The sequence below is a fragment of the Bubalus kerabau genome, chromosome 17, assembly GCF_029407905.1.
Source record: "Bubalus kerabau isolate K-KA32 ecotype Philippines breed swamp buffalo chromosome 17, PCC_UOA_SB_1v2, whole genome shotgun sequence".
In the NCBI taxonomy this organism is placed as follows: Eukaryota; Metazoa; Chordata; class Mammalia; order Artiodactyla; family Bovidae; genus Bubalus; species Bubalus kerabau.
Genome location: NC_073640.1, coordinates 34,732,308 through 34,743,265, shown reverse-complemented (window position 1 = coordinate 34,743,265; position 10,958 = coordinate 34,732,308). Strand labels below are relative to the sequence as shown.

At 36.5% G+C, this 10,958-nt stretch overlaps 1 long non-coding RNA gene across 1 annotated transcript; it reads right to left on the bottom strand.

Annotated features, from left to right (window-relative positions):
* Positions 1–596: 596 nt before the first annotated feature.
* LOC129632397 (uncharacterized) lies at positions 597–5,558 on the bottom strand. The gene is made up of 3 exons (XR_008704497.1): positions 5,455–5,558; positions 1,061–1,198; positions 597–794 (listed from the first exon to the last, which is right to left on the bottom strand). It is a non-coding gene; the product is annotated as an uncharacterized LOC129632397 (long non-coding RNA).
* Between the last annotated feature and the right edge of the window lie 5,400 nt (positions 5,559–10,958).

Sequence of the window (10,958 nt, the reverse complement as noted above, 5' to 3'; positions counted from 1 at the left end):
AGCCATTCTACATTAGAGATATGCAGACAACTAAAATCCCATTCATAACATCCCATTCATAAAACTACATTATTTTCCCCACCAGTGCTTCAGTCCTCTCTCTCTCTCTTTCTCTCTCAATAATTTCTATTTCCTGTTTTCAAACATTTTACCACACCTCAAGTCCTCCTCCTATTATGCAATATAAATTTCCTCTCTACTTCCTATTCATCCCTAGGCTTACCTTTGGATATCTGAACATTTCTTACTGTGTGCTTTTAAAGGACAGAACATCTATTCTAGATCCAGCAAAGTAGGACACAAATCTAGGTACAGAAGGTCTAGAAACAGCTTTAGATTGTCATTCCTCTTCTTCCTTCCTCCTCTACTGGTCTCTGAGAATAAGGAAAAACATTCCCCATTAATAATGAATCGTATTATTTATTTCTTAGCAAGAAGAAAAAAGAAAATAACTGAATTGAACTTCCTTTCCTAACCCCTCTCAGAGTCATTTTAGTATAACCACAAGGAAGGTATTGTTATTCCAATATCACCACATGGGAACACACTCAGGTTAATTGATTAATACCATTGATTTAATTGACTAATCTAAATCTCATATCTAATAAAGAGCTGGAGTTGGAATGTGAATGTAGGCAGTTCTACTTCTGTCCATTTTCATTATGTACCGTGTTGCAGATCCATAAAGATAATCAAATATTCCATATGAGCTAGGCAAAAAATAGTAATGTTGAGAAATATCTTAGAATTGGTTAAGACATGTCCTAGTTTCTTACATATCATGCAGAATACATCTGGAAAATAAGAGAACATTACATGGTTAGAGGTAATTCCCACACTAGAATGGCTCTTTCCCTAACTGCATTAGATAGTTTCTGCATCATGATAAGAAAAGGCTTTAGAAGTTCCTGAGCTTTAGAGTGATAGTGGTCTTTAAATTCTGTCTCAAATTGTACAAGTTTTATGATTTTTATCAAATACTTTCTTAGAGTTTCAGTTTCTACGTGTATTAGAAACAGATAAAAACCTGTCTTGCAGTCCACTTTTTTTTTTTTTTTACCTGAAACATTTTTATTTTTCCTTCAGAAACCCACAGCAGTTCTTCAGCAGTCTTCTCTATATCTTTGACTTCTCCTCCAAACAGTTCACTTTCCTTTAAGGATCTTCCCTGATGACCTCTTTCATATCTCTTTTACCACTGGACAGAAAGATTAAGTAGTTCTTAGTGAACTTTATGGCTGCTTCCTAGCAATTATCCCATCCCCTCCCTGAAAGCCACAGAGCTTAAACATCATGCCATCATGTCAAGCTGTACTCTAGTCCTCTGTGTTAGTCATCTTCAGCTTACTCATCATTCCCCTTCACTGCTTGAAGATATTAAACCCTGGCTCACTGTCTCTATCCTGAACCCAACTGCACTCAAAATTCTTAATGACTGATTACCTGTGTAAATAATCCTATCAAGACCCCTGCCTCTCAGTTTTTCCACTTATTCTGTAATCTAACCTTCAACCTTACATGTGCCATCCATGCTCATAACACTGATTTTGATGAGACCAAAATATTCATCCCTTCCTTAATGGAAATTTCAAGCATTTCAACTTCTGTCCATTCTACTGAACACCCTTGAGTATACCAACTCAAATTATTTTTCACTCCACTGAGGTTTTTAATTCTTCGACAGTATTGTTCTTTAATTTTTTCTCATTTCACATTCTCACTTGACTTCTTTCAACTTTAGATTCTATGGTTGATCATTATCATTATCATTATACCGTCAACTCCATTATTCCCACCCCCTGGCCCTGACTTTGAATACTCTGTTGCTTAGCCCAGACATTAGTTCATTCATCTACATTCTTGCAGCTTAATGTAAATGTGGGAGGAAAGGAGACACACAAAACCATGCTGAATGGTCTCACTTAAAATCCACCATGTGAAACTCAAACCAGGTTCCAGTGCTGCCAGGCAGCCCTACTGTGTTCCCCTAGTCCAATTTCTCTTCCATCTCCTGTATCATACTCCTCTTTTCTCAAACCTTTATTATCCTTTTCCTCATCCTACTCTCAGCAGATGACTTATCTCATCCAACATGATGACTTTAAATACTGTGTTTGAACATCTAAATATTTACCTATTTGGATCTAGTCACTAACCTCAAAACAAGTGTATCCAACTTCCTACCCTTATTGAAAGCTGAACACCTGGCTTCTCATCTTTCCAAACCATCTCCTTATCTCCCTTCTCAGTTAATAATAACTTAATTTGGTGTTTCTCAACCATAACCCTTGAAGTCATACCCAATTTCTCTCATTCTATCCCCCTTGCATTTAATACATCATCAAATCATATCATCTGCTTTTGTCTTTGAAATTTACTTGGTATCTGACCACTTCTCATAGTATTCTCTGTCCTCTAGATGGAATTTAGTTGTCCTTTTTTCTTCTTCTCAATACCCATGTCCTCTAGATGGAATTTAGTTGTCCTTTTTTCTTCTTCTCAATACCCATTGGTCTGTTTTCAATCCCAAAGCAAGAATGACCTTTCTATTAACAAAACACATCTGTTATTTCCATTGCACAGCCTTCCAGTAACTTTCTGTCCTATTGGGTAAAATAAAAATCCTTACACTTTCCTATAAGGGTCTGGTCTTTCTCTACACTTTGACCTTATCTCCTATAACTCTCTCTTTTACTCATTTACTCTACACACTAAGACTACTTTTGGAGAAGGCAGTAGCACCCCACTCCAGTACTCTTGCCTGGAAAATCCCATGGATGGAGGAGCCTGGTAGGCTGCAGTCCATGGGGTCGCTAGGAGTCGGACACAATTGAGTGACTTCACTTTCACTTTTCACTTTCATGCATTGGAGAAGGAAATGACAACCCACTCCAGTGTTCTTGCCTGGAGAATCCCAGGGACGGGGGAGCCTGGTGGGCTGCCATCTGGGGTCACACAGAGTCGGACATGACTGAAGCGACTTAGCAGCAGCATGACCATTTTGCTATTTCTCCAAATATTAGCACTTAATCCTAGGGAACATGCTCTATATTTATTAATTTTTAAGTTATCAGCCTTCCCATCCATCTCCACCCCTGTTACTAGATTATAAACTTCATGTGAGCTAGATAAAAACTGTGCATCTTCACTGATGTATCTCCAAAATCAAGGACAGTGCCTGCCTACTACATAATAGATGCTTAACCAATATGTGAGTGAATTAATCAGTTCCAAAATTAAATGTGATGCTTATGTAATTTTTACTGTTGTCTGCTTTTATTTTTACCTCCTATGAAAAGTATCCATCTACATTTTGCAGATAGAAAAACAGAATATCAGCTTAACTGATTCTTAACGAAGGATGTTCTCTCTTTTCCTAGTTCACATTAATAGTATCATTAATACTATTGATAGTATGTTACTATTAATAGTAATACACACACACACACACACACACACACACACACACATATCCTAGACCCAGTAAAATTTAGGTGGGTATTTGCAGAGTGTTTAATTGGTTGCCTTTATGATTTTGTTTAGAGGGAACCTGTGTTACACACTTGACTCAATCTTGAAGTCCTTTAGGATACCTAACCCTTGTTTCTTAATTTCTTCTTTTTCACTTTGCATAGAACTCTTCTAAATTTTTTTCATTCCCCTTGCTACAATATTCCAACCAACCTATCAAAGTAATCAGGATTCAGTCTTATCTTATACCTTTACAGTATCAAATCCTGAGGTATTAAGTGATTATGGAGTGGTTTGTATCTGTCCAGTTATTGGTGGTGGTTTAATTGCTAAGTTGTGTCTAACTCTTTGCAAGATCATGGACTATAGTCTGCCATGCTCCTCTGTCCATGGGGTTTTCCAGGCAAGAATAATGGTGTGGGTTGCCATTTCCTTCTCCAGGGGATTTTCCCCACCCAGAGATCAAACCTGGGTCTCCAGTTATTGCTGCTCTGCAAATAAAAGTGTACCTTTGGGCCTTGCTATTGGAAGGTTAAATGGTAAATTGCTCTCTTATAGATAGTGGGAATGAGAGTGCCAGTTGTCAAGGAAGGATGTTGTGCAGGGGAGCTTCCACCAAAGGCTGTAGCAGTTTATCTTGTAGAGTGTCTAAATTAATATCTTGCCAAAATGAGAAATAATATTCTTTCCAAACCTCTACTGAGTCTATATGAGAATTTGTGGTAACTTCTAATAGTGCTGAATTTCACAGAAACTTCTCATCTTTAACCTTTCCCTTATTATGCTAAGAAGCATCCTTACCATCTCCTCATTCTGTCCTCTTAGTTATTGCACGAACCATCCTACATTAACTGGTGATAAGTAGTGTCATATCCAAATTGTTTCCTTTGGAACTCAGAGGAGAAAATATTAATCCTCCCAGCTATACTCATTATATTCCCATGCAAACAAATATTAAGAAAATGTTTTTCCCTTTCTTTTCTACTTGCGTATATTAAGTCAGTTATTTTACATTCATTATCACTGAACAGACTCATGGTAAATACACAATAGAAACTATTGCCCATGAAATTGCCACCTACCTAACTGCCCAGATGTATCTAATACCCACTTTGCTTTTATTGACACCATGTCTGATTCTGATTAATACTTTTATTTTAATTATGCCTGCAACTTTGTACATAGTTAAGGAATGTGTAAAAATCCATTGATTTTCAGGTAGAACTCTTAAAAGAAACACTACATAGAATTGTAGACATTTTTGAATTACAAGGAATGAATATACATTTGTCATACAAAAATTGCACTGGACACAGTTATATAAAGACTTCATTCAAGACTATTGCAGCAGGGAAGGGAGATTGAACCCAACTCTGCTGAAACAAAGGATTAAGGGTTTTTGAGGGCTGGGGAGATCTAGTGGAAAAGTACTGGAGGATTTCAGAGGGGAGCTTGGCCAGTGTGAGCAAGTCATCCATGTTTGTTAATTGTCACTTTCAAAGTTAGGCCCCTTCCTACCATAGAGACAGGGAACAAGGACACTACTTTCCTTGATGATTACATCATTTCAAGGATTGACTTCCAGGTCCTTGAGAATGACATCCCAGGGTTGTAAAACTGGCAAGAGGCAAGGAGAAGATTTACGTTTCACAGGGATGGAAGAAGACTTTACAATTGAAAATTTTCTAAAGTAAATGCTGTCAGTAAAGGGAGGTCAGTGACCTGTAGTCAGGGAATAATCCCATCTAAAGTTTATTCAATTTTAGTGGAACATGAAGAATGTCTAGGTCATTTTAAAGTTCTGGTACATTAGGCACTTTCTTTTGAATAAACTTAAAACATCCTGAACAGTAGGGACTATAATGTACATTATATGTAAGAGAAAAAGCACTCAAAGTGAGAAGTAGCCAGCCTAATAGAGAAAAGGGGGAGGGTAGATTTTGGATTCTCTCGGGGTGCTGTAAAAAAGCCTTGCATCCTTACCCATCACTGTCCAAGTTATTTCTTCTTTTCTCTGTATTTCATAAAATCCCTGGGGAAGCCACACGGAACGCCTCATACCACCTGTCCTACCAGCTCCACAGTGTCTACAGTACTTGCTATAGGAAAAAGTGCTTTCTAATCTCTCCAAGATCACCTCAAGTAATCCCAGGCCTCTCCCCTCTAAGCCTTCAGCCTCTTTTGGCTTCTTCCCCACCTGGAAATGATTATCCTCATGCAACTCCAGATAGTTTGCATCAAGCAGTTTTTGTTTTTTCCCTAAAACAGCAACTCAGTTCGGATCCAATGGAGTTATTTTTAAGTGATCATCAAGGAAATCACTTTGGAGAAAAAGGTCCTGAGGTTAAAAAACAAAAATAACAAAAAGACAAGCTACAAGTGATGAGGCCTTTTGATTGGTGAGAATAAGATCCACTGCTGGGCATACACACTGAGGAAACCAGAAGGGAAAGAGACACGTGTACCCCAATGTTCATCGCAGCACTGTTTATAATAGCCAGGACATGGAAGCAACCTAGATGTCCATCAGCAGATGAATGGATAATAAAGCTATGGTACATATACACAATGGAGTATTACTCAGCCATTAAAAAGAATACATTTGAATCAGTTCTAATGAGGTGGATGAAACTGGAGCCTATTATACAGAGTGAAGTAAGCCAGAAAGAAAAACACCAATACAGTATACTAACGCATATATATGGAATTTAGAAAGATGGTAACAATAACCCTGTGTACAAGACAGCAAAAGAGACACTGATATATACAACAGTCTTATGGACTCTGTGGGAGAGGGAGAGGGTGGGATGATTTGGGAGAATGGCATTGAAACATGTGAAATATCATGTATGAAATGAGTTGCCAGTCCAGGTTCGATGCACGATACTGGATGCTTGGGGCTGGTGCACTGGGACGACCCAGAGGGATGGAATGGGGAGGGAGGAGGGAGGAGGGTTTAGGATGGGGAACACATGTATACCTGTGGTGGATTCATTTTGATATTTGGCAAAACTAATACAATTATGTAAAGTTTAAAAATAAAATAAAATTAAAAATATATATATATATATAAAAAAAGAAAACAATTGAACCATTTAAAAAAAAAAAAAAAAAGATCAACGAAGAGAAAATTCAGTTCTTTGAGCTGACATCTCCTCCCCTTAGATTACTCCTAATGCTATAATTGTCTTGGTCTTCAGCTTTGATGAGATCTTGCAACTGGGACAAAAATCTTGCATATTGGAAAGATCATCCTCATTTTCAAAATAATTTCATAACTCTATTCAAAGTGAATGCTTGATGAAATGATTTAATTGGGCAACTTTTCATTCTGTGATAAGCTCCTATTGTATATTAGTTCAAAGGTGTGGTGGATAATCATGTTTTATATATTCTGAGATTGTAGAGTGGGAAATAAGTGAGTTTGCAGTGCATTTTATTAGCACAGACCGTGATCTCAGATGACTTAGGTTAGAGCCCTATGTGTATTTCTCAAGAGAAAGTATTGGAACCTGGATAAACCATACAAATGTTATTGCATATGATTGTGGAAACTTGGCTTTGGTGAGAGTTAGAGCAATGCAACAAATATTTATTGAATGCCCATTTATTTCTTTCCTGTAATATAGCCTCCACATTCTCAGCTAGAGTGATCTTTTTAAATCACAAATGTGATCTCACCACTCATATTTTAAAGACCACCCCCCATGATAGGCTGTTTGTTAGCTATCACTTTAACTAGAGTGCCCAAACACTAGGGGTACAGTGGTCTGCCAAGGATATCCACAGTACAGGATAAGGAATTGATACTGAATTTATTTTTTCAAATATTTGAACACAATATTTATTTTGTATAAAAACTAATCAAAATGGTTAGAATATGACATTCACACACATTTTTAAAATTTTTATTTATTTATTTTTTGACATTCACACACATTTTAAGCTAAAGTAGGACATTGTATAAAACAAACAATGTTATTGGAGGCATTTTGGACTATATCTCTAGTCCCCAGAGGATATGTATTCTAGCTCATCATCTATTAGAAATACATGAATGGAAGAATTTGAGAAACAATTGACCAGAGTAAGATCCAAATTCTTCAGTAAACAATGCTAAATCCTCCATTATCCAACACATTGTTCTTGCACCGTCACCATTTGGCACCTCTTGTTCACACTATGCTCCATCAATTTCAGACTTTGCTTTTATGAAAGTGCAATACTTTGCTTTTATGAAAGTCATTTTACTCAGAGTATCTCCCTCTCATCCTATTCTTCCAAATACATTCCTATGTGTCCATCAATATCTTGATTGAGAATCATCTTCCCTCTTAAATGTTGCTTGAAAATTCCAAGTATAATTAATTCACTTCCATCTCTATAAAAGCATTATGACTATCATATTCCTGCACAGCAGGAATAAGACAAACATGGTTTCACTCCCAAGGAGTTTACAATCTAGAATTGGTAGACCGGCAATAAATGAGTTTGTGTCATTTTCTTCTTTGTTCACTAGTATGAAAATATGCTATGCAGTAAATAAAGCGATAAGGATTGCCAAGTTTGATTAGCCAAGAGAGTCTTGGGTAATAGTCAAGATTTGAATTTGAATAGCCAAGAGAATCTCTCTAAAAAGATACTATCTAAGCATAGATCTTTAAAGGGAGCTCAATCATACCGAATTTAATTAAAAGAATTACAGCAAAGGGAAGAACTGTTGCAAAGGCCCCAGATTAAAAATAAGCTTGATTTGTGTAATAAAGAGAATAATGTGAGTATAGCTTAAGAGTAATGTCAAAAAGAGGGGGTATGATATTATGAGGGAAAAGTAGACAAAATAAATATGCAAACCAACAAAAGGAATTTGGATTTTATTCTACTTTGTTGAGCAAAACATTGAATGTTTAAGCAAAAGAGGATTATAATTTCTTTTCTTAAAGAAGAAACTTATTTTTGCTTCTGTGTAAAGAATGGAACATAGTAGCAATGAGAATGGAGGGAAGAAACTATTCAGGAGGCTTTCAAGCACCAAAAGTGAGATAGTATCTTGGGATCAGGAAATAATAATAGACATGTGGGCATGACTTGTAGATATTTTAGGTGTATGGTATAAAGGAAAGAAAAGATGCAAAAGGAAATGCTTTATTAGCCAGGTGAATAGCTAATAATAGTTTTTCTTTGAAAGGAAAGAATGAGGAATGACAGGTTTGGAATGGGTTAGAGGGATTAAGGGTCAGAAAGAGTATTTGCCCATAGTAAGCATTCTTTTGTATACACAGTCAATGATGCCAAGTAAGAAATGTGACATATAAATCCGTGTTGAACAAATGAATGATTTATTAAAAGCTTAGCCAAAAGTTAAATAGATAAAATCCTGTTGAAGGTCAATTCACAGGAACAGAATTCTGCAAATGTCATTACATTTTAAGTCTCAACATTTGAACATCCCAATTCTTTCCCTATCACCATTAAAGTGTGCTTCTCTTAACTAGCAATTACAATATATAGATTGACCTTATAGTTGCATTGCATTTGAATTTCTCTTCTTCTTATAGATTAACCTGGAATGTGCTCTCATGTAGCTCTGTTGTGCTAACTGGAAGGGGCTCAACCTCAGCTGTGATTTAACCTTTCTCCTGTGAATATCAAGTGTGTTTTGGTGTACACACTGGTGATGAGTTTGAAACCTATTACTTGTATGAGAATGTTTGGGGACTTCTGGCACCATTGTCCTTCCTAATGCGCACCATGAGTCATCAGTGATAAGGTTGCCAAGATTACACAGAACCTAGATATAGTTAAAATTGCAACTTGGTTTTGCAGCCATTTGTTATCTGCAGATAACAATTGGCTGCAAAATTTTAACTATATCCTAATTACAAGAAAGATTATACAATATCCATGTGATAACAGAAGGGCCTTTAAGATGGCATGAAGCACAAAGTAATTCTAAGCATGAATTTAAGAATGCTTAGCCAAGAAAAACTTAAGACATAAAGAAGCATCATATAAGGGAGAGGACTATAGAGGGAAAACCACCACATAATTTACAACAGTTACCTCAACAACAAAAAATACCAACAGTAACAAAAGCAAGACTATTGAAAGTATCAACAACAGAGAGGCAGACCCAAATTAACCACTGAAAAACCTGTTACTTTCAAGTAGTGTCTTGGTGGTAAGGTTTCCCTTAGTTTCTTTATTATGTCATTTTCAACTTTATTTTTAATACCCGAGAGCATATTTTAATTCTTTCATCTCATATATCGTTTTTCCCCCATGAAGCTGTTTCTTTCTTTAGTGAACCATATGCCTTCTACACTTGAATCCACGCACATTCTGTCTGATAGTCCTTTTAGATCACTCTGAACTTCAGGGAGGAATGAATGGCTCACAAAATAATAATATATAAAAATAAAGAGTGGATATGAAGTCACTGCCATACAGTAGTGATTCTTACATCATTAGTTTTTCCCATAAACACATAACACTTATTTATCTAGTGCCTACCTACTATCACCAAGTAATCTACTAGGTCCTTATTCATGAATGGGTATAGCAATAAATATTAAAATGACACAAATAATCAATAACATGATTGATTTTACAAAAGAGGATGTAGAGAGTACTCTGGAAGCTTGACTTTTGGCACAAATATCTTCTTGGGACTGGGCTCTTGAATGTGAAGTTCCAAATGATTTTGCGCTATTCAAATGAAAAAAATAATAAAGCTAAAATACAGGCAAACTGGAGTGGGATAGAGAATCATTTTTTCTTATATTGTTAATAACTAATAGCTATATATTATTTACATCTAGTCAGAGGAACCACTTCCCAGATTGTCTCCAACACCCGCCCCACCCCCACCCCCTGCCACATAAACACACCCATTCACACACACATATCCCTCATACATGTCCAGTTGAAAATGTGAAACTTCTAACTTGAAATATGAAAAGAAAAAACAAAGAAAACAATATGGCTTCTTGGTGTGTGGAAGATTCTCCCATTCTTCTCACTGTTTTGCCTCTCCCCATACCTAACCCTCCTCTGCTTTCTGCCTCCCTCTGCCCTCCATTCCTCTCTCTCTCCTTCTACTCTTCCCTTCTTCCCTCTCTTCCTTCCATCCTTTCTTCATTTCTTCCTTTCTTTCCTCCATCTATAATATGGTAGCCACTGTGCCAGGAATTGGAATACAATATTAAACAAAATAGATGACTATTAGGATTACCTTATCTCCTCAGCATTTCACTCACATGGATATCATATATTAAAACTTCGTAACCTCCAATCTTCTGAATCTGCATTTTGACCAACAGCTCATGTAATTCTGATATTGACAATAAGCAAGTCCCTCTTTGAGAGAAGAAGAAAAAAAGTCTATTTGGTAGGCGACTAATTCTCATGTGGCCTAAATTTGCAAACTGAGCTATCTTAGCACTTTATCATTATCATCATCATTATTACATTTTTTTTTTTTTTAC